Genomic DNA, 25,447 nt, shown 5'->3' with positions numbered 1-25,447 from the left:
ACAGACGCTTCTGTGATTTAAAAGACACTATAAGCGATGTTAAAATAAGGGCCACAGATTGGGATATGAGGCATTTGCAGAGCATATAAATGAAAAAAAAATACGTAAATTAAATAAACAGTGCGTGTATGTATTATGGGTACATATAAATTACATAAAGAACCCACATATGCAAATATATGTTTATCACATCATTATCACATCCCTGAGAGAGAAAAATGACATAGTAGAAGAGAGGCAGTGTTTTAAAAGATAATTTGTAGAAGAAATCTCAATGACCAACAAGCAGAGAAGCACACTCCCACCCACCAGAGATGAGAAAAATGCAAGTTTGAACAAGTGACACCATTAAAGCCTTGTATCGCCAGTTCACATTAGGAATCTGTAATTAAAACAAAAAATCTGACAGTGCTAGGTGTCCCTATGAAAATGGAGCGATCCTGTGGTCTCCTATACTGTTAGTAAAAACACAAAGCACCACAACTCTGTCGAAGAGCATTTTGGTAAAATCTACAACTCGGAGACATACGCACTCAATGATCTACAGTTCAACTTTTGGATGCCTTCATGGCCAAAGCACATATTGACAGAAATACACGTAAAGGTGTGTGTCAGGATGCTCGCTGTGGGGCTTTGCATCACAAGAAAAAAATGAGGAAGTGACATACACGCCCATTCAAAGAAGAACGGATTAAAAAAACAGGATGTTAAATAGCAACTAAATAAAGTATCATGTAGCAATATGGACGATTCGCAAGAATTAATTAATTAATTACATTATGTCATACATATTTATTTTGGGAGCGCATGAGTGCATGCGTGGGAAAGGGGCAGAGAGAGAGGTAGAGAGAGAATCCCAAGCGGGCTCCATGCTGTCAGCACAGAGCCCAATGTGGGGCTCGAACTCATGAACCGTGAGATCATGCCCTGAGCTGAAACCACGAGTCAGATGCTTAACCGACTGAGCCACCCAGACGCCCCTCAAAATCAATTTAATCAATAAAGAGATAGAGGTAGAGATTGAGAGAGAGGTGGGGAGAAAGATGACGATATCGGGTATATAAATCTTAAAAAAAAACCACACAACAGAATATTCTATAAGTTTAGAGCTACTTTCATATAATAAAAACAGAAAACAGAAAAGAGTAACACAGAGATCTGGAAAAGATTTCCTCAGGGGAAGAAAGAAAAGGCATGGATGGGATTATATGGGGAGGGGGTGCTGTGTGGGTGAGGAAGAATGCATTAGCCAAATCTGTAATCCTTTGTATCTTTCAAGAAAACATATTAAAAAAAATAAAATAAAACAGAATATTCACATGTGTCAGATCTGCATTACGTAAATATCTATGTCTATGACATTGTACTTTTTATACATTTGGAATATTTTGTGAATATACGTTTTTTTTTTAATTTTTTTTCAACGTTTTTTTATTTATTTTTGAGACAGAGAGAGACAGAGCATGAACGGGGGAGGGGCAGAGAGAGAGGGAGACACAGAATCGGAAACAGGCTCCAGGCTCCGGGCCATCAGCCCAGAGCCTGACGCAGGACTCGAACTCACGGACCGCGAGATCGTGACCTGGCTGAAGTCGGACGCTTAACCGACTGCGCCACCCAGGCGCCCCTCGTTCATTTTTTTAATGTTTATTTAGTTTGGAGAGAGAGAGAGTGGGAGTACAAGCTGGGGAGGGACAGAGAGAGAGGGAGACACGGAATCTGAAGCAGGCTCCAGGCTCCAAGCTGTGAGCATAGAGCTTGAAGTGGGGCTCGAACTCGTGAACCACAAGATCACGACCTGAGCCAAAGTCAGAAGCTTAACTGACTGAGCCACCCAAGCACCCCAAGAAAGCTTTTTAAAATGCAGGATGCTGGTTAAGCCACAAGTCTACAAATATTACACATTGATACAGAAGAATACTGAGTAATAAAAACCCACAGCGCGGACGGAATAAGGAAGATAAATTTCAAAATCCTACAGACATCTGGAGGTGAAGGAAAAGAACGAGTGTCAGAGAGGGAGAAAGCAGGCTGCATCGTCTCCACAGTAGTGAATAACATGTTTTCAAAAAGTAATATAATATATTCATAATGTATTGTGTATTATATCAGCTGTACCAAATCAAACCCTTTATGAAGGCAAATGGGTGGCCATTTCTAACCTCCAAAAAAATGTGATGCTTTGGAACCCTATTGCCACGGTGCCCGGCTCGCTACTCCTGGCTCTCGACCACTGACCCTTTGCACAGTCCTGGATGAGTCCCGTCTGCTCCTTAAGCTCCCGTCTCCTCTTCTGCAGTGAAGACAGTGCTTCCCACCCCATCACACGGAGCTCAGAGATGCCCAAATAAGAACCAGGCGGATGTCCCTCGTCATCTCCCACGGGCCGGGCGCATTTCCCATCAGGATTTCAGGGCACGGCAGATCCCCGCGGAGCAGGGCAAATTCGTGTTCAGGTTTTCAGGATTTTGTAAACCTTGCAGCACGCCTGTGGTTCGGCTCCATAAGGCCCTGAGCTCCGGGGGCCTCCAGCATTTTTTTAATAGAATTACCGCCTTATTTAGGAGGGATCTAATTCTTATTATTTAAAGTGCTGTTGGCAGCTGACACATTGAGAAAATTATCAAAATATAATTTAACTGGCATTTTGGTAGAGGGGGAAAAAAAAAAACCCTCGCTGTTCATAAAAGTAACACACAAAGGAGCATTTTTCATCTGAAATGAAACACTGGGAAGCTGCGTCTTACCACAAAATCTTTACTCCGTGCATACGTGGAATGCCCTCCTAATCATCACCTTACATTAGGGGGGAAATTACAAAGGTACATGAGTTTCTAACAAAATAGCATCTTGACGAGGCCCCGGCTCCGTGTGAGGAGGTTCTGATTTGACTGGTTCCGAGGGCATCCGTGAGCACATCAGTCTCACGTTCCCCATTGCCTCCTGGACATTTCTCCCAGGATGTCACCTCAGGCTCCACCTGTCACAGCCCCGCTTGTCACCTGCCCCCCCACTCCCCCAGCAAACCGACGCTCCCTCTCGCCTTCTCCACCCCTTACCTGTCTCCCGGGCACCACGTGAAATGGGAACATGACTTCCTGCTTCCTCTCCAAGTGGGAGACAGAGGCGGACGGGCCCGAGGTGACAAAGGACACATCCCGAGTCGGCCTCCCAACTTCCACCCACCAGCCGCTTCAGACCTTGCAGCTGATGACTGCTTCAAGGACTCGGGCCTCAGGTCCCCGGTGATTTGGCCAGAAGTCAGCGACTCCTTGGTGGCCCGTGACGGGGGCCAAGGGGACTCGGGGCACGAGGCGGAGGGGTGCAAGGAGCCTGGGGGTAAGGGAAGCTGCAAGCTCGCTGTGAGGATTGGGCCGTGTCCTGCAGAAATTCACGGCCAAGCCCTAACTCCCAGTGTCTGACCTTCTTTGGAAAGAGTCATGGCAGACGTCATTAGTGAAGACGAGGTCACCGGGCTGGTCCTTAATCCGGTATGAGAGGTGTTCTTACAAAATGGGGAGGGGCACCTGGGTGGCTCAGTCAGTTGAGCGTCCGACCCTTGATTTCGGCTCAGGTCATGATCTCACGGTTGGTGGGTTCGAGCCCCACCTCGGGCTCCGCGCTGATGGTGTGGAGCCTGCTTGGGATTCTGTCTCCCTCTCTCTCTGCCCCTTCCCCACTCTCATTCTCTCTCCCTCTCCCTCTGTCTCAAAAATAAATAAACATTAAAAAAAAAAGGGGGGGGGGACATTTGAACACAGAGATGAACACACAAGAACCGTGAAGGTAGAGACCAGGGAGACGCTTTTACAAGTCCCCGAACGCCAAAGATCGCCAGAAACCCCCAGAAGCTCAGGGAGAGGCCTAGGCACACGTCTCCCTTCCCGGCCTCAGAAGGAAGCAGGCCTGCCAACATCTCGATCTCAGACATCTGACCCCCAGAACCGTGAGACGCTAGGTTTCTGTTTAAGCCACCCGGTCTGTGCTACTTGGTGACGGCAGCCCCAGGAAACAGCCACAGCCGGATGGGGGGGGGGGTGGATACTCGTGTCTTCGAACAGCCAACACACAGCGAGCCCCCCAGCCATTGGACCTTCTGACTCCTCAAGGTATGCCAGAAACCTCTCTCGACGTGCGAGAGCCCCCCATTGGAAAACAGTGATGGATTCCAACCTTTTCAACAATCCCACAAACCTCCTCCTCCAAAAAAACAAAAAACCAGAAACGTATCTTGAGGCCACAAGTTTCAACTTCTGGACTAAACGCACTTCAACTCCTGTTCGGTAATGACAGTCTGTGAAGCCGTGGCCTCCCGACTTCTTCCCTGGGAACGCCGTTGGCAAATTAATCAGCCGTTGTATCATCACAGAATGTGCAGGTCTGGGGAGAGGTCCAGGTAACACGCAAACGAAACGCACACGCACTGAGCGCTGGCTGTCGCCAGAACCGGTCGTTTCGTTTCACACACACATTCTTGTGTCACGTTTACCACGGGCCTAGGTGGTAGGCGTTTGGGGTTCGCTTTGCACAGGTGAGGGAACCCTGGCGGCCGAAAGCGCAAAAGCCTTCACCACCACGCCGCTGCTTTCTAGAAAACCTGCTTGTCGGACTTCAAGACACCGTGGTAAGTCACCAGGTGTTGGGGAGAGACCCTGGTCTTGTCCGCTCATCGGGACGAGCTGAGAACCCAGCTGGGGTGCCCTGGAACCCTGAGTGCTCTGTGCTGCAGAAAGCCCTGGAAACATTCCCGCATTGTACTCGGTCGCTTGCCTCTTCTTCTGCACAAGCTCCCGACTTCTCGGTCGCCTTGTGCCTTTCCTGGGTTACTCGGTGTGGCCACTGTCACAGAATGGCTGGACTTCTCAGTGTCCCCTGTCTGGGCCTTGGTCCATTTGCCCTTATTCTCTTCCCATTTTCTCTGCCCACCCCGTCACGTGAATCCCCCAACCCCCTCCCCGTTCAAGGCCCACCCAGCGCAGGAGCTGAAATGCAAAGATAGACAACCAAGGCCCGTTTTCCCCCTGGTGGCCTCCTGTCCCCTCCCTGAGACCCCTTGTGTCCCCCAGCAAGCCTCGTGCCCTGCTCTCCCTGCATCGGGTCTGCTGAGCTGGGCTTCTGGCTTCTTCTCCGCGGTTTTCTCCGTGTCTGATTTTAGGTTGCTCACTTTCTGGCCACACCTTCCCTGGGCCAAGATGGCCACCACGTAAAACCTGCTCTACGAGCCCTCAGACTTCCCTACCGAGGCACCAGATACGTTTAGTGCTTTGAGTTGTTAGTGTAGGCGTATACATTTTGCTTTTTCAGTGTAAAAACAAAAAGTGCCACTGCTTGTAGAAAGCTGGACCCCTGTCCCAGTTCTTGCGTGAACTTGCGGAGTGTGATGGGGCATGCCAACTGCCCTCGCTGGATACAGAGTCATTACTGGGGAGTAAGTAGAGTGGATTAGAATCCATGTCTCAAGTATTTCACAGCCTCTAAGATGCCATGACTCTATGTACTTACCTCCTCACAATCAATCCATACATTCATTCACAGGGGCATTAGCACCCCTGGGGCCACACCCTGTATTAGATACGATTCCAGTCAACAGGGACACATAGGAAAACAAGACACTCAAGGTCCCTGCAGCCCAGTAGGGAAAAACGGAGGAAATACGTAGACAGCGAGGAAGTAAGGTGATCTGATTCATGATAAGGGCTGGGAAGAAATGACGTGAGGTGGTGAGCTTGAGAGGGACTGGGCGCACCTGAGAGAAAGGACACCTGAAGACAAGGAGGAACCAGCCATGAATAGGTGCGGGAACAGTCAGGTCAGCAGAGGGAACAGCACTTGCAAACTCCCTAAGGGATAAGCTTGGCATGTTTAAGGGGCAACAGAAAGGCCAGTGTGGCTGGGGGAGAGAGGGCAAGGGCAGAGCGCACCAAGAGGAGCTCGGGGCCAAGAGCAGGGGCCCTGTATGTGAGGAGAGAGTATGGATCTTTTTCCAAGTGTGGTGCAGAGCTATGGGGGATCGCGGTTACGTCAGTGATGCAACAGCTCCCCCACGACATCCCCAGAGTTCAGTGTAGAGCATCAATGACGTTGGAGACCATCCCATAACACAGTTGGGTTTACCATTCGATGTGGACTTAGCTGGGCTCCAGGCAAGTGACATCCATGTGGACCTTACTGAACTCCAGAGCACAACTTTCCCCAGAGGGATATGGAAATCGTGCCCTTTTAGGGAATGACTAAACAAACTCAGAATGTCAGCCCAAGAAAGCAAAGACTCAAGAGGAACACAAAATGATCTCTGCAGATTCCGGGAGAGCTCTCCTGGGAAGGAAAGGACAGAACAGTGTTTTGGGAACCAATTAAGCTCTAGAGGGGGACTCCAGAGAATGACATTTCGCCCAAAAGGAACAACCTTCTAGCAGCCGTGCCCCAGGCACTAAGAGGAAAGAACCCATGAGAGCAGACAGCTCTACCTCTTGGTAGAGGCCATGTGGTCGCCTGGGGAACATGGCGGCGCCCCAGACCTGCCAGGTGGTGGGGCTGGAGGCCCTCCCACATCCAGGACTCCATTATTCCACTGGAGTGGAATTCTCTCGTTGGGTACAGAAAATCGGTGCCAGAGTCTTACTTGTAGAGAAACTTCAAATTATAATTACAAATTTACTTTTCAGATAAAATCACACAAATCTTCTGAAATAGGGCCCGACTGGTTTTAAATAGAGCTCATCTTTATCAGATTTAAACTTCCACCAAATATAGCTGAGAGGAAGGGAGGAAGAGAAGAGGAAGACGTCAGCCAAGAGTAAGAGGATAGAAATCTGCTCTTCGGTCGATGGATCCGTCCAAAAGCAGAGCTTCATTTGAAGATCCTCAAAGCCATGAGCACCATAGTTCTTGGCTGGACCAACCAGAACATCATGTCCCCTCTAATGCGCTCGCGCACACACACACACACACACGCGCGCACACACACAGGGCTAGTCAATGTGGTTCAGGAGCCGGGTAGGGAACTCTTTGGAAAGCACTAAAGCCAGGCTTTTCCATCAGAATACCTCCACTGGCTGCACACGCCACACGTCTCAAGAACCCGAGACCTTCATCCCGAATCTCTCTCTTTCTCTAGGGAAAGTTTAAGAGCGTTGGTTCCTTAAGCAATCCTGGGTTTGTATCCTGGCTCTTGTAAGTAGCAGCTGATCATGGCGAGAGTTACTCGATTTCTCTGAGCTTTAATACTTATAAAGAAAAAAAAGTAGTCATTGTCTCGCAGGGTAAATATAAAAATTAATTAATTATATATATATATATATATATATATATATATATATATATACACACACACACATATATATATAGTGCTTGGTTAGAGCACATAGTATCTTGAAATTGTATCTAGTAATGAGATTTAACATATATATGCCATGTTCACTCCTATAAGTGTCTTTTAGTGTTCTGTGCATTTAAAACTAATTTAAGCCTCACATTATCTGCGTGAAGAATACACATTATTACTATCCCATTTTAGACACAGGGCCATTGAACCACACCACCATGCTGTCAATGGTTGGTTTTGCAGGACCTAGTCTACATGTGATGGTCCCCTACTTAGAGTCCCCCAAATCCCCCCCCCCATCGCTTCCCCAAAGCTCAAAGCTCTTGACCACTCGCTGTCCACCAGCCCCATTTCTTCTCGCTCTGTCCTTGGACTATACACCCCGGTCGCCCCAAACTTCCCCAAGCAATGCTGCTTCCTCGTGTGTGTGTGCAGGGACACCTGGCCTGCCTTCCAGGTGGCCCCCCTCCCACAGATGCCCCACTTTCTGCTCTCTTCCTGGTACCCTCTGCCACGCTAAGGGCACCCCTGCGCTCAATCACTTAATGATCCTGCGGGAGAGATGTCCCTGGGTGTTAGATGGGGAAAACCAATTGGGAGAAAGTGCTTTTGGAGGTCGTGCAGCAAGAAAGCCACTAGGCTGACATTTAAGGCCACGTCTTTCTGCCTCCCAGACTCATGTACCTCGGTCCCACAACGTCTCTGAAAGAATCAAGGAGTTTACATTCTGGCTCCAACTAGACCAGAGAAGGCTGGCGTTTCTCTTCAAGAAGGCATAAGAGAGGATTTGAAGTGTCCCTCTGGCCACTCGTCTTGCCCCCTGAGCTGGGCCCCCTTCTGCTACATCAGATGGCTCCTGGGCCCAGACAATCCAGAACACCCACAGACAGATGCGGTCACAGCTCTGAAAGGGACGCTCCTTTCTCTCCCCAACTCTCCTCTCTCTCTCTCTCTCTCATTCCTCCTCCTCCTCCTCTCTGACTGGGAAGGGTGCAGGCCCGTGCATGAAGCAAGCCCAGTTTGGGAAGCCGGCTAAAGTGGAATAAGGGGGCATGTGCATTTTATCAGAACCAAACAAATTATAGCTGTAAACATTCCGTCGCCAGTGAAATTGCAGGCTTCTTTGAAGATCTGTGTCTGTTTCTTAATGTATCTATATTAAAAAAAAAAAAAATGGACCAAATTTCCATTCAACCAGTATGGAGAGCGGGTAGAGGGGGAGGGAGGTGAGGACGGGACCCGGGGAAATTGGATGAGGGAGAGGGAAGGGAGACCTTATGTCCTGGATTAGCACATTGATTAGAAGCAAGTTTCTTTCTCTCGAGCAGCTCTCCCCACCACACATCATCCGCAGCCCCACAAGCCGCTAACCACAGACTTTTCGTGGAGTCCCTCTCTGACTCGCTTATTTGATATGCTCAGACTCAACTGTTGTGGTTCAGACAGTTTGTGTTAGGGGTCCTGAGAGAGAGAAAAAAAGAGGCAGCCTCCTAATTACCTGCAATCAGCTGTTGACATCTGGAAAACACTCTGGCTTTTAACCCTGTCTGTGGTACCCCTAGGTTCCCCCCGCCGTCCATCCCCAGCCTAATCAATCTGGGGCCACAGAGGTGGAGCTGGGGTCCCCTGTCCTCAGTTCCACCCCGCCAGGCTGCATAGCCTCATTGTTCTGTGCCTGTGGGGCCGTCCTGCTCTCCTGACAACCCCGGACCACCTCGTCCCAGCCCGAGGCTTCAGCTACTCTCCAAACACTGACGAGACCCAAAACCATACCTCCGGCTTTGATCAGTCTCTCTTGCTCCAGAACCACATTTTCAACCGTATAGCAGCCACTGCAATTACTTTCATTCTTTTGCGAAGACAAAAGACGAAAACACCAATCCTGGGCACCTCGCTCTGAGTCACCCCTTCCAAGCCATCCAAGAACAACTACCATGTGGGAGGCGGGCTCACCAATCCCTCTCCAGTCAGGGTCTCCCTCTTGCTTTCTGCACCCATGGGTTCCTCTGCCCTCTGTCCTTCTAGACATTTCCCCAGGGGTCTTGTGTAAGCGCCTTGAACTCAACATGTCTAAAGCGGAACTCATCGCTGTGCAGTCAAGAATCGCTTCTATATATAAGTTACCAACAATACACCCAGACTGGGAACCAGTGATGTGTTCCAGTCTTCTTCCTCTCCCATCGCATCCTTCTAATTCGGTACAAATTATGGTGGTTTTCCAACTGCAATTACCATTGTTTTCTCGTCACACTGTTTCTATCATAATTATAACCCTGCTTTTTCTCACCAAGCGTATTTACTCATGTCATGAGGTTTTCTTCCCAATCTGCTTCCAAGAAGAGTTCGGTATAGCTTTGGATCAGAGAACTAGAGTCAGTTAAACTGGATTTTTGTTCTGTTCTGTTTTCAAAAGGGACCTCTGCCCCCAAGATAAGGGATAATCCACGTTGTTAAACTTTGTAGTCCTGCGTTGTCATGAATTGTGCCCCCTTTCATCTGTGTGGCCAACTTTACCGTAAACTTTACGAACAGGAAAATGGGCAAAAACGCTAAGAGCCTCCAGAACTCGGCTCTGGTTGCTTCCTCCGTTGGAAATGTCCCTTTCCCCGTGATCTTGCAAATATGTATGATCTTGAGTTCTGGAAGGTATTTGAGACCTGGTCTGAACTGGCTTCCTCGGTGGAGATTTCTGATAATATCCCGAGTCGAGATTTATCTCTGCTGCCCTCAACCCCACCACCACCCCCCCCTCCATCCCAATCGCTGAATTTATTGTCTTTCTTCCAAATCTAGCTCTGGTTCTGGGTTCTCTGTCCCAGTGGATGGCACCAAAATCCACCCAAAGCTAAAATCCCCAAACTTGAGAGATTCCGTTGATGTCGCACTCCTCCTGTGTCATCATCGGTCACCAGATCCTATGGCTTTTGTATCCTAAGTATACCCCCCATCCTCTATTTCTCTCCGACTCTCCAGCTGACATCCTAGTTCAGGCTGCCACGGTATCTGCATTCATGCAGGATGTTCCCGGTGCGTCTCCCCCACACCAGTCCCAACGGTTACCCTCTCCACCTCGTTCCTTCCCGAAGCTCTCAGTGGCTTCCCCCAACAGGCCTGAGCCTCCTCCCCAGCCTCCACTTTTGCCGACTCTTCTTACACCAGCTACACTGACTGGCTTTCAGCGTGTCCTTCAAGGCCCTTCACCCGAGTCCTGCTGCCTCTGTCTGCAACTTTTGCTTGATCCCTACTCACGCCTTCAATCCAGTGGCCGGTGTCCTTATAAGAGAGCTTTGAGACAAAGAAACCCAGGGACACATAGGGGAGAAGGCCACAGGAAGATGGGGCAGAGGTTGGAGATCGGGACTGGAGAGGAATTGGTGAGCCCGCCTCCCACGTGGTAGTTGGTGCTCCTGGCTTGGAAGGGGTGACTCAGAATGAGATGCCCAGGAGTTGTGCTGTAGGTTTTGTCTTCACAAAAGAATGAAAGTAGTTGGAGGGGCTGCTATATGGATCATTTTTTCAGAAAAGTTCCTTTGACTTCTCCATATTAGACCAAGTCTACTGCCTCAACCTCCACTCCCAAAATAGCGGGTCGGATAGTGTCCCCCCTGAAAGATATGTTCAAGTCTAACCGCCCCCCCAGTACGTGTGAATGTGACCTCATTGGGAAACAGGCTCTTGGTAGACGTAGTTAAGTTCAGAATAGCTGTGTGAGGTGAGCCTTCAATCCAGTGACCGCTGTCCTTACAAGAGAGATTTGAGACAAAGAAACCAGACACACCCAGGAAGCAGGCCACATGAAGATGGGACAGAAGTTAGAACGATGCAGCCACAAATCAAGGATGCCTGGAGCCACCAGAAGCTGGAAGAGGCCAGGAAGGATTCTCTCCTCCAGCCTCCAGAGAGAGATCATGAGCTGCTCTGCAGACTCTGGAATTCTGGCTTCCAGAATTGTGAGAAAATACATTTCCCTTGTTTTAAGCCACTAAGTGTGTGGTGATTTATTGCAGCAGCTCTAGGAAATGAATCCACCCAGTGGCTGCCCTCGTGGTTCCACGGCTCGGTCCTTTATCCAATCTCTGAAGAGACAATCAGTTTCGTAAGGGACCATTTCACCCATGACTGTCCCACTGGACTGCGAGTTCCCTGATGGTTGGTACCCATGCTGTTCTTTCCCTCCATGCCCACTGTGGCTAATCCAGTATCTCACCTGTACGTGCTCATTAGATTATAGCTGAAAACTGAATAATCTTGAAATGGCTTAATCCAGATTTCTTTTTCTTTTTCTTTTTTTTTTTTTTTTGCATTTTAGAGCTATCTATGAAAATATGATTTTTATTTGCATTTCTGAACTTCACTCAGGGTCGGGATCAGGTTCACTCATGTAATTCTCCTGTGGCTTCCTGCACAAGACTCGGTTCATGGCTGGTGCTCAGAAAATGTTGGAAGGGCAAGGAGATCTAGCCCCAAGACACATGGAGGGCTAAAGGATTTTCAGAGACTACTATGCTTGATTTTTGAGCCACAGGATATAAACATCACGTCTTTTCAACCTCCAGCAATTGGTCCACCAAGCACTCTGCCATTCAGGTATTTGGAGATGGTATTGTGCCTTTAACCAGTTGTAAGATGTTTGTTCATTCTTTTAAAAACATTTTTTTAATGTTTATTTATTTTTGACAGAGAGAGACAGAGCATGAGTGGGGAAGGGGCAGAGAGGGAGGGAGACACAGAATCCGAAGCAGGCTTCAGGCTCTGAGCCATCAGCACAGAGCCCGATGCGGGGCTCAAGCTCACGGACCGACCGCGAGATCATGACCTGAGCAGAAGTCGGTCGCTTCACGGACAGAGCCACCCAGGAAAGGAGTCCCTTCTATAACGATATGCTTAGTTTAATGAGGCCTCAACTTTTCAATACTGTTTAAAATGGCATTGCCTTATTTTTCTCATTATAGAACATATGTGCACATTAAACGAAATTAGGAAACGCATAAAAATAGAAAAAATAAAATAAAACTGTCTTCTGTTGTCACAGTTCAAAGGAGACCATATTTTGGTGTCTTTATTTCCTGGATTTTTGCCTTTATCTAGGTTTTAAGTTTTCATTCTTAGGATCATATTGCATACACAATTTTTACCACACTTATTTTATTTAAATTATAAGTAATTTATCTTATTATATATTCTTTATTAACATAATCCTTATAGGTTGCATAATATCCTACTGGGGGATATGCCATAGTTTATGTAACCACTTTCTTATTGTGCAAGGTAGGCTGTTCCCATTCTTACATTTGTAAACAATACGGTAACGGGTTTGTAGGTCATGCCCTTTTCCTAAATGCCAGACCCTCTGAGGCCTTGCCAAAGATCCTATCTCCCTGTCCTTCCAAGCTAGCGTCTTTCCAAGAGAACAATCAGTTTTTGTCACGCAAAAAGATTTGTTGATTTAATTCACAACCCAGCTGATCTTTTCAGTTCTATCCCAGTTGTCCCTTCCACGATTCCCAGCTTCAGTTGGAATCTCTCTGATTTGAGAAAAATACCAAAATTGCTACCACTGCTGCTAATAATTAGCCCTCATCGTTGGAATGCTTACCATGTACCGTGCGCATCTCATGTAATCGTCACAAACTCCTACGAAAAGAAGTGCTTTCGTTAGTATGAACATTCCTAACATTGGGCTCTGTTTTGTTACTTAACTACCTACAAACTTGGGGATGGAGCATATCAAATCTGGTGTGACTCCGTGAACCTTGGCCTAGGGCTAAGCATGTACTGGGACATGTTAAGTAACTATCAAAACATAAATGAAGGAACAAAGAGAACAAAGCAACTGACAGGCAGATGATGTTATGTGATCTTACCTAAGTCACTTACCTGCTCTAAACCTCGGTGATCTCTCCTGTAAAATGGGTACTTGGGGAGATGGGTGTTGGATCAGATGTCTTCGGAGGGATAAATGTTAATTACCCACGCCATCTTTGTTTAAGAATTAACCACAGTTTCCTGAGCACCTACTGTGCGGTGGCATTGGTCTAGTTACTGATTTTTCTAAAGCTGGTAAGATAACGCCTCGTCCAAGACTCCAGATTTTTCACGGTTAAATGCCAGCTTTAAAGTTCCAAAATCAAACGGGAAGGCACGTGGCAGGGAGAATGTCTGAGAAGGTGAGTAACCCCAACTTGCTGACCCAGTGTCCATTCAGGATACCTAACTCAAGGGAGCCTTCTTGGACCGGCTCACACGCCCACCAAACACACCCCAGGCTACCCTGTTTATATCCCCCTGGCATCCTGTATTTCTCCATGACATCGTGAGTCTCGTGCTTACATTCCTTGCTAAACTCTGAGCCCCGGGAAGGCATGGATTATGCTCATTCTACATCCACCGTGTGTAACATTTTAGCACATATGTGGAAGGAAGGGGAAGAGGAAAAGCCAGGGCTCCGGGCCATTACCCAGGGAAACAAATCTATTCATAATAACTGAGAGAAAAATGACAAAGTGCCAGACAAGAAGAGGGAAAGCATTGCAGGGTTCCGAAGAAGGAGAGGGCACTCTCTCCCCATACTTGAGTATTTTCGTAGAGGTTGGACAAAGAGATTATAAATTTAGAGATTAATCTGAAAAATTTGAAATCGCTTACGCACCTTGTTGGCCAGTCTCGTGGATGGTCTGTTGGCTCTCACACTGCCACTTGCTGGCGATCACTCAGTTTTTGAGTCCGTCTAGACACCTGAATCTTGATGTTACGATCTAGCTTCTTTCTTTGGGCTCTCTGACACTTAGTTTTCCCCTTTTTCTGCCTTCAATCCAGTCTTCCAAAGGAGGTGGTGATGAAGGACAGAAGATAGTCCTGATGTTGTTCTTTTTATTGTTACCCTTTGGGTGTGGAAATTCAATCAGCCCAAAGGTCATCGGTCTATTTGCAAATTCACAGCTCCAATGATAAAGAGAAGAAGAGGGAAGGTTCTAAGGGAATCTAAGGGAAGCAGATGAGAAGATTCTAAAATATTACAAAGGAAAAAAATACCAAAAAGTAAGATTTAAATGCCCTCAGTCTTTGATGATCATGAATAGATGTTAGAAGAGAAGGAAATGACATCTTTGAATGTTTAGAGGGAAGTGATTTTATACCCAGAAGTTTGCACTCAGCCAAACCATGAGTCAACTGTCAAAGCATGATAAAAAAATTTTGGTTTTGTGTCAGTTTTGTTTGTATTGTCGAGGACTCAAAACGTTACCACCCAAGTCCCCCATTTTAAACAAGTTTCTTGAAGAAGCCTGAAGCCAAACAAGTAAGACATAAACAAAGAGGACCGTGTCAGGGGAAACAAACAGATACATCCAAGAGCCCATTGAAGAGACAGAAAAATCGTAGCACATCTGGGTAAGTACTCAGAGGGTCTCAAGAATGACGTATTTAAGATGTTCTATTATACTGGAAGAGCAACTTACTGGTTTTTCACTTATAAATTCAACCAAAGAGAAGAAATGGGAGAGATAAGTGAATGACAGAACAGCAGGCCAGTGTGACCCCACTGGTCAGCGCAAGACCAATGATAGAAGTGATGGAGAGAGGGAGGGGTGGCGGGAAGGAAATAGTCTCGTTATACCGCCAAATTTATACGGTAAGACAGAGAGGACCGATGGATCGTTGAAATCGCACAGGCAACCAGCAAATGAGCTAAGGTAGCACACCAAAATTAACAACGAAATTAACTGAATTAATGCCAGACTTGGTAGAAAGTGATGTAGGTGAATGGCACTGTGTTTTACCTGAGCAGAAAGTCAGTGATCACCATCCGATGTTGGAAAAATGAGAAATGCGTCTGCGATCGTATTGTTTCAAAGATTTCATAATAGAAAAAAAGTAAAAGGGATTTCCCTGGGGGATTAAGCTGGAAGTGTGGCTGGGGCCTGGGGACTGTTGCTTTTCACCATAAATTCTTATATTCTTTGACTTTTTAAGCAGAGGTAAAGAATAATTTGATTTAAAACATTTTTAGAGGGAAAAACTATCGCAAATATCTGACCTTGTTGGAGAGCTGCCTGAGCAGATTCCTTGTTCCTTTAAACGTTGATCCATTTTATTTTATTTTTTTTCCTCAGGATTATCTCTGATTCAGGAGGCAGATTTCTTTTCCTTTTTTTTTTTTTTTTTTTTTTGCCTCCCTCACCCCCTTCTGCTTACGGGCTGAGAACGGAATTAATACATCTCTTTCCAGAATTGTCTGAAACAGTTGAATGAAGGCTGCAGAAACAAAATGCTCACCCTCATCCCTGGAAACACCTCCTCTTTCCTGTGGGCCTGACTCTGTCTCCTGCTGAAAGTCAATAGGACCATGCTTCCTGAACTTGTCCTTTTTGGGTTACTCTGAGCTTCATGAGGGTCAGTGTAGCATATATAATAGCCACAGTAGTAGTAATAATGCTAAATGATTGCTCCTGTTTATTGATTGACTTTCTGGGCCAGGCCTTGTTCTAAGGAGTTTCAAATAGCATCTCGTTTTAGCCTGATAGCGGTCTACGGGGGCAGGTAGCGAGGTGGTTGAGGAGAGACTCCATGATGCACCTGCCTAGAGATAGATCCGACTTCAGCCACCTACTAGATTATAGACAGCTTACTTTTAACCTCTCAGACTCAGCCTCCCTATCCATGCAATGAAAATAATAACAGCATTCACATCCTAGAGGGTGGGTGAGGATTCAGTGGGTCAACACAGGTAAGCACTTAGAACAGTGACGCCTTAAGCGCTTAGAACAGTGAATAGGCAACGAAACATAATGGCTCGGGTATCCCAATTTTATAAATAAGAACTGAGTCAGAGGGAGAGGGAGAGAGAGTAAATGGCAAACTAGGAGTCCAGCCCCGGAGTCTGACTCACGCTTAATCTCTTTGCCGCCGAGCACCAACTAGGCGGCGAGGGGAAACAATTCCAGCTAAGGTTTGCTTCAGTCTCCTGTTTAGGTGGAAGGTGCCAAACTTTGTAGTGAGATGAACCGGAGTCCGTGTACCCAGCCATTCCCCTTCCTGTAGCTTGGTGGCCTGGGTCAAGTTCTTATCTTTTTGTTTCCACATTAGCGGAGGTAAAAAGTCTTCCCTTGCTGGGTGATCCAGAGGATGAATTAAGTTAACATGTGGAAAGGGCTCCACCCTCATTAGAGGCAGTACTGTGGAGACCTGTGCCATCCCCCTTTCCTAATTAGCCATGCCCAGGACTATCTCTGTCCTCGAGGACCCGAGGGCTTTAGTTTGTGAAGGGGCAGAGAAGATTGGTCAGCTTTCAGAATCAGCTTACATTGCTCTTTCGTAAGCATTCACTATGCCCCAGGGCTGTGCCTGACAGTTTCACATGTATTACATCCTTCGGATGACCCTGGCTACTATTTCCTTTTTACAGGTGCAGAAAGGAGAGGTTTGAGACCTGAAAAGCTTCAGTAAGAAATGATCTAGAATGGGACTCAACGCTCTCTGTTTGAATTGTAACGAAATGTTTAGCAACAGGCTGACAGTTGATTCTCAACTGCCAGATTTTCCCTTGGTCTTTCATGAATCACGACATCAATCCCTAATGAGAAGGTGAACTTCAAGGGAGTGCTCTGCACCCACAGCCTTTACCAACGATACCTGCCAAGTCCCCAGGCTGGAAATAGTTTAGAGTTTTGCAACTGAAAATCCACCTTCTCAGTGCAGTCGGATCGCGTGGGGTCTTCCTAACAGGAAGAGAGGGAGGTGATGTGGTTGAGGTTTGCAGACAGGGAAACCGAGGCACGTGGCAATGGGCTCAGGACGGGCGGGCAGGAGGTGACAGACCCCAATCTTCCTTCTCAAGCTCTCTTCCCACGCTCCGCTCTGCTCTCCCCAGAGCCCAGTTCTGGAATCCCAGAGAGATCCCCACGGATGCCAGTGGGCACCCAGGTTGGTGTGTCCCACCGGGTTGGGACACACAGAATCCCAGTGGGATGTGGTGAATGACCACCTTGCTCCTTACCTAAAGCATTTTGGATCCTAAGCAGCTTTGAGGATCTAACTATTTTTCAGGGTGCGGAAGGGGGCGGGGGGAGGGGAAAATGATTATGCCGAGTTCACCTCCAAGCTCAAACACTTGTGGCAAAACTATTAACAAGTAGCCGGCTTCCTGCTGCCGGCTCTCAGCCTGACTGGCAGGCTTCCCCCTGGAGCAGGAAAGGGGAGGGGAGGCGGGGGGCATGTGGCATCCCCAAAGAGCCACACTTTGGGCCCCTGTTTACGCACACTGTCCAGCAAAGAGAAAAGAAAAACAACCCATTCTGTTCTTCCTGGGCAGAAAGCAAATCTAACGTTCCAGCATTGATAGTTTCAATATTGACACAGACTCCTGCCTCTGCAGAACTCAGAGTCAGGCGAAACATGTTATCTTCCCTGGCCCTTGTTTGTATGGGGCAGGGATCAATTAGAAAGTTACTTTTTTTTTTTTTTTCTTACATCAAGCACTACAACTGATTTCTGTAATCAGCACCAGTGAGATTCACCTTTCGGGGAAATTAGAATTTTCTCTTCAGCCACAAATCCGTTTTAAGTAAACATCATTGACCACCCACATGTAGAGATGCTTTGTTGGGGGAAATTACTCCCTCCCCCCCCCCACCCCACCCCTGTTTTGCCATCTGGTAGCGAAGGACTGGGGGAAATTCCCCTAAGAAAGTCTATTGTTCTCTAGAGTTACACATAGGACAATAGGGTCAAGGTTTGTTTTAGCTGAAGATACATTACGATTTCCATAAATATAATTACATTCTGGTGGAAAATATTCTGCAATCACAGTTTGGTCATATGTAGAATTGTAGTATCAGGCACAGAGAATGGAGAGCCCATGGTTTACTTAGAGGACTGAGTACTAAATTTTCCCAAGTTCTCTTATTGAAGGATATTCCTTCATTTGCGTAACGACTATTTACCAAGTGCTTGCTATGTGACGGCTCGTCACGCCCGGCACGAAATGAACACTGCAAAGGGGTCATTGTTCTGCCTAGGCAGGCTTTTCTTTCTACTTGGAGGCATGGATTGGGACCCTCAAGTATCACATGTGTGGGCGCTGGGTGTCATGTATGTGGGATTTGGGACACAGGAACCAGACGGTTGTTATTTAGTCTGTATAATCCCCCCATGAAGGAGGCCACCTTACTCCCATTTTATAGATGAGAAAATAAACACTCAGAGAGGCCAAGCAGCCTGCCCGAGGCCACCGGCCAGAAAGGGGTGGATTCTGAGCTGACATGTATCTGGTGACACGGCCTCTGTGCTTTCCTTTTGTCGGAAGACAAGAGTCAGGACCGCGGTGGTGTTCGTAGTCCTCTCGTACAAGCTCACATGATGGTGATGCCACGGCTGGGTCCATTTTATTTGATGGGGCAACTTTATAACAATCTCCTTTTGTCCTTAATGACATTAGCTTGGGTCTCGTCAAATCCATTCCTAGTTGGAAGCAGCAGAACTATCCACTCCAGGGAAAGAGTTAAGCGATGCATCATCCATTTGAAGGAATAACAAGCAGACAGTTAAACTACTGCTTACAAAAAGTCAAATAAACTTTTGTTTTATTTATTTATTTTTTAAATCCCGAGGCCCTTTCTTTTGTCCTTAAAAGTTTTTTAACGTTTCTTCATTTCTTTTAATTTTTTTTAACGTTTATTTATTTTTGAAACAGAGAGAGACAGAGCATGAACAGGGGAGGGGCAGAGAGAGAGGGAGACACAGAATCCGAAGCAGGCTCCAGGCTCTGAGCCATCAGCCCAGAGCCCGACGCGGGGCTCGAACTCACGGACCGTGAGATCATGACCTGAGCCGAAGTTGAACGCTTAACAGACTGAGTCACCCAGAAGCTCCTATAAAGTCAAATAAACTTAAAAAAAAATGTTTATTTATTTATTTTTGGGAGGGGGAGAGCGAGAGAGAGAGCGAGCATGAGTTGGGGCCGGGGGCGGGCAGAAGGAAAGGGCTAGAGAATCCCAAGCAGGCTCCACCCTAGCTCAGAGCCCGACATGGCGCTCGATCCCAACACGTTGGGATCACAGCCTGAGCTGAAATCAAGAGTCGGACACTTAACTGACTGAGCCACCCAGGTGTCCCAATAAAAGTCGAATAAACGTTTAAAATCATCATCAAATAGTGAAGGTAGAACTGTGCTGTTGAAAATTGTGTGCATGTGTGTCCAGGAACTCACAAAATCACTTTGTGGAATGACTCCGCGTGAATCACAAGAGATGAAGAGGAAAATGGCTAAAATATTCACGTGGGCAGTAGGCTTTTACAATTCATTTTATCTTTCCCCAACTGCTCTACAATATATCCTTTATCGAGGTAATACGCTAAACTATAAACCATTGTATCAAAGCCATCCATAGCCACTGAGTAAATTCAGGAAATTGTAGCTGTTTTTTAGCTTAAGGCCAGTCACAGTCATCGTCAGGTGCCATACGAACATACTGGACCGGGAAGTGGAAGAATTTGATGGCATCGGAGTTGCCCTGGAAAATGGCTGAGAAACGTATTTTAAAATGTATCACCATTACCTATCTATCTGTTCATCTCTATCCGTCATCTCCCTTTTAAAAAAAAATGTTTATGTATTTACTTTGAGAGAGAGAGCGCACGTGCACAGGAGCAGGGGAGGGGTAGAGAGAGACAAGCCCAAGCAGACTCCTTGCTGTCAGTACAGAGCCTGATGCGGGGCTCTATCCCACAAACCATGAGATCGTGACATGAGCCAGAATCAGGAATCCAGACGTTTAACCGCCTGAGCCCCCCGGGAGCCTCTCCCTTTGTCTTAATTCCAAAGAACAAATAACTTACCCCTCTTGGGCACTTACAGCGTTCCCCTGCTGAACTGGAATCATTGCATTGGATCCCAGGACAGCCCTACGAGGGAATCATTATGGCTGCCCGCACTTCCTGTGACACATGCAAGGCCGCCGAGTCAGCAAGTGCCAGAACCAGGATTTGCATCCAGGCAGTGTCTGTCCATTTCTCCCCAGGCAGCCACCCCGGTCAGCCCTGGCCACTTCTGCCTCTCCAGGACAGCATTCGGCATCACCCTTGGCACCTAGAAGGCACCCAGCACGGTCAGCCGTGCTCGTGAGGCTCTCGTTACTAGGTACTCCTTGTTCATCGTTACATCAACATCCACAGATCATCGTGCCCAGTTGGTTTGCCTCCAGCTTGGAAGATAGAAGGAATCATTCAATTGGGAGACTGCTAAAAAGAGAAGGAACCATTCCATTGCAAGATTGCCGCTGTATCAAAATGTACTCAACGATGGGAAATGTAGGGGCATACTTGTATGAGGGATTTCAAGGAGAATCTTCCAGAAAATCTACAAATCAGAAAATAAGCACAAGTTGGGGAAGAGAAAATATTATACAACCGATTCTTCTGGGTGGGGGGGCTTTCCTTTTCTCCAGGGACGTCTGCTATGAAATTCAACGGGAATGTCGTGGTCAAAATCTACAATTGGTCTCGCCTAACATGCTTTATGAAGGTAAAGTCCAAAGTCTTTAAACAGGACTGGAAAGTCCTTCTTACTCTGTCCTCACCTTCCTTGCCAATCTCTTCCCGCCCCATCCTAAACCATTCGCAATCCATCATTGCCCCCACACATCCAAACCAAATCACACTCACTGACTTATGCCTTGCTGACTGCGCACTTTTCTTTCTTTCTTTTTTACATTTTTTTAACGTTCATTTATTTTTGAGAGAGAGAGAGAGAAAGAGAGACAGAGACAGAGCATGAGTGGGGGAAGAACAGAGAGCAAGAGGGAAACACAGAATCCGAAGCAGGCTCCAGGCTCTGAGCTGTCAGCACAGAGCCTAACACGGGGCTCAAACTCACGAACCATGAGATCATGACCTGAGCCAAGGTCGGACGCTTAACCACCTGAGCCACCCAGGTGCCCCTTCGCCGACTTTTCTAGCTACCAATGGTATTGATCCCCCAGCCCACAGTGGAAACATGACCTTCTCTGTAAAGAGGCCCCAGACCCTCAGCCCTCTGAAGAGGGCCCCTTCATTCTCTCCTTCTTTGAGGTCATTTTGCAGAGCATCCTTTTCCCAAATACTAAACTAATGCCCCAAACAGAGCATGAACTCCTCCAGCCTGGGGAGCTTCAGGAGCAAGGTCTGAGTCTGGGGCATCCTCAGCACCCGGCATAGGCTTTGGCACAACCGTGATGCTTGCTCCGTAAGGGTCTGCTGAATTGCTATTTGGAGGGTCGGATCTGTGAAGCAACACTGATAGCCCAGCTGAGTTAAGTGAGGCAAAATGGGGAATTTATCATAAAAATGGTGAGAAGTCTCACGAGGCTGAAAAATGGAGCTCTAGTAGATTTCAGGAATGGCTGGAGGGAAGGATAGGATGCTTTCATCCTTCTTGGCTCCTGTCCATGTTTGGTCATTCTTTGCCCCTCCTCCCCCTCCTCCTTCCTTTCCCTCTATTTCTCTCTCTCTCTCTCTCCTTCCCTTTGTTTTCTGTGCCCACTTGGTAAGAATATGCAGCCTTCGCCACTTGAGTCAAAATCTTACGGACTCAGACACTGTTCCGGGCTTCCTCCACAAAACCGTGCCCTGGCTCTCAGTTCCTATCCCCAAATTCCTAGGGTAAGACTTTGGCGTATTTCAGGTAAGATGACCAAAGCTGAAACAATAAAGTAGCCAGGGGACAGAGTAGCATTCTACCACTCAGGTGGGTCCTACCATAGCAACAAGGATCTGGGGAGCCAGGTGGGCAGTTAGCAGGAAGAGGTGGTGAGGATCAAGTCACAGACATGCCCTGTGCGTGTGCAGAAGTACACACACACACACACACACACACAGCCCAAAACATAGTAGGTCTACCAAGATATTTGTTGAACTAGTAGTTGTATGTGTATATATACACATATATTTATGCAACTACATATATATACATATATACACATATATATACATATATATACATATATATACACACATATATATGTATATATATATATATACAGTCCAAAGCAGACTTATATATATATGTGTATATGTATATATATACCCATATTTATTAATACAGATTATATACATATAAATATATATATTAATACACGTATATATACGTATATATATGTGTACATATATATACGTATATATACGTGTATTAACATATATACGTGTATATATATACGTGTATATATACGTGTATATATACATATATACACGTATATATATGTATATATACGTGTATATATATATACACACACACACACAATCCCAAGCATACGTATATATGTGTGTATATATATATATACATATATATGTATATATATATATACCCATATTTATTACTACAGATTATATATATAAATATATATTAATATATAATACACATATATACATATATATGCACATATATATACGTATATATATACACAATCCCAAGCAGACTTATATATATATGTGATTATATATGTATATATATTATATATACCCATATTTATTACTACAGATTATATATATTAATGTATAAATATATATTAATACACATATATATACATATATACACACATATATATACGTATATATATACACAATCCCAAGCATACGTATATATACACCCATATTTACTAATACAGATTTCACTATTGAGGAATACATATTCATAATAGTGGCTTCTGTCCCAGAAAAAAAAAAAAATCCTCCGCTACATCCACCCTCAAGAGAAGGAGAAATAATTTTCACGGGGGTTCAGATGCCTGCCAGGGTCAAAACACTCTGTCATCCTGAACAAAACGTTTTAGGGTATTTGCTTTAATGAAGAGCCCCGGCTTACCGCCTTCCCCACAGCGTTTGATCTTGCATTTGGGGTGTGGGAGGTCACACAGCATGTTTTTGCCCTTGATTTTGGCTCGGCCTCCCAGCAGCGGGACCGCAGAAGGACGATAAAGGATGAGGACCAAGGCCTCCATTAAGACTCTGGCCGGTTTCCTTCGCTGCCCTCTCTCCGCGGGCGGTCCCGCAGCTCCCTTCCATCCAGAGCAAAAAGGAAGTGGTTAGTTTTCAAAGGAGGGTCTGTGTTTTAACGGCCTTGGCGATCTGGAATTTGCTCCTGCAGGGGTGCGGGGGCCCACGTGCCTCGGTGTCACGGTGACCGCTGCAAGCCCCCCGAGCCACGCTGGCTGGGTTCACGTCTGCCTTCTTCCATTCACTAGCTTGGACGGGCTACTTCACTTCCCCGTGCCTTAGTTTACCATAAGAGGAGCGCGATACCGGTCCCCAGCCAGCCGGCTCACCCAGGGACCTGAAAAAATGACCGCGAGGGCAACAACATTGTGCCTGGAGCACAGGGAAGCCCCCGTCTCAGGGACGGAGCCATGTCCCCGCTCCCCCTGCTGTCCCTGCACAAGCTTCTTCCAGAATTTAGTGCTCCCACCCGAGCCTCGGTGCTGCCGGCTTCCGGGACGTGCGGCCACGCAGCCCGGCCTCCTGCTCAGACGCCCTGGCCGCGTGCGCCTCTCACCCTAGACCTCGCACCTGACCTTCTCCACCTTCTCTTCCGGCTCTCGCGCTCCCACTGCCTTCCGGTAGAGCCATGGCCCTCTCCGTCCCCCTCGCCCCAGCGTGGGCACACACACAGCACATACACACAAGATACATCACACACACACGCACACTCAGGCCCTTCCCCTCCGATGCCCGCGAGGGATGCCTCCCACTGAAAGAGCATTCGGCAGGGGCTGAATCTACTTCCCGGAGAAGAAGCGTCTCGAGCTCAGTGGTGCTATGTCACCGTCCTTCTTTCTGTCCAGCAGCTGGGCTCACAGGGAAGCCCACGCCCTCCTTCCTGCTTCCGCAGCCCCTGGGGACCGGGGACCGGCTTCCTCTCCCTCCACGGTGCCAGGCCTCAGCTGGGGCCCAGCCGCCCTCAGAGGTTTGGGGTGGGGGGAGACTTTCTCCTCACTCCACAGACTTTACACACCCTGCTGGGAAGCTTATGCACTTGGATAATTTCACAGACTCTGCCTTTCCCGAAAGTAACACCCTCTCTTGCCCCCCACGTGCTTTTGATGGGTATTGACCTTGCACATGCATCACTAACTGGTTCTCCAGGGTCATCTCACCCGGAACCAACTATTTCCTGCTTCCACGCTTGGGGCCCCAATAATTCAGAAGAACCAGGGCTCAACCTCAGGATTTCCCACTGCCACTGCATGCCGCGTCCAGAGTGTCATCTGTAAGGGGCAAGGGAGCCGGGATCGATCGCCGTCACAGCACCAGCTAGAGGCTGGATACAAGCTATTCCATTTATCGAATTCTCTCCAAGAAGTGGCTGGGCAGAGTTGTACAACTTCTGTTTCAAATCCACGTCTGTGTGTGTATCTATCTATGTATCTATCTATCATCTATTTATTATCTCTATCCATCATCTATCATCTATCTATCTATTATCAACCTATCATCTCATCTATCCACCTATCATCTCTCTTCTGATAAATTTTATTCTGTAACACTTTCGTTCCACTTGTTTCTATCTATCTATGTCCCTAGTCTGTCTGCCTGTCTGTCTGTCTGTCTGTCTCTCCATACACTTTTTCACACTGGGTTCCAGTAAAATGCATTTCTTGCCATGGATTGAGGTCAAAATTTCACAATTCCGAAGGTTTTTGCAAGTTTACTTTCTTGTCTAAGAAGTAAGGTTAAAACCTAATACGAACAGCTTTCGCAATCTTGGCGTAATACACAAGGAAGCGTTCTTGTGAGGTCCGAATGGAATGTGTAACCAAAAATCTGTAAAGCCTAATTTCTCGAAAGCAGGCTGTTTACTGCAATAAAAAATTGGCATCGATGTCACTCAGTTCCAGCTTTGTACTCCTACTTCCCTTGTGTTCCTTGTAACTGTCTGATAAACCCAGAGTGGCTTTGGGGAAAGGAAATCAGGTGGCAGGGAATACAAGGCATGAAACAGACCTGAAAGCCATTGGGGACACCCGTGTCACACACAGGCTGGGGACAAGATCTGTCAAGTAGGGTGACCCTGAAACCCAGGCCTGGAGAGCTTTAATAAGAGCTGAATCGACAAGACACAGGCTGACACGTGCATGGATGAATTATAAATGGTCTTTA

This window comes from Felis catus, chromosome B3 (genome assembly GCF_018350175.1).
Source record: "Felis catus isolate Fca126 chromosome B3, F.catus_Fca126_mat1.0, whole genome shotgun sequence".
In the NCBI taxonomy this organism is placed as follows: domain Eukaryota; kingdom Metazoa; phylum Chordata; class Mammalia; order Carnivora; family Felidae; genus Felis; species Felis catus.
This window is presented reverse-complemented; position numbering follows the sequence as displayed.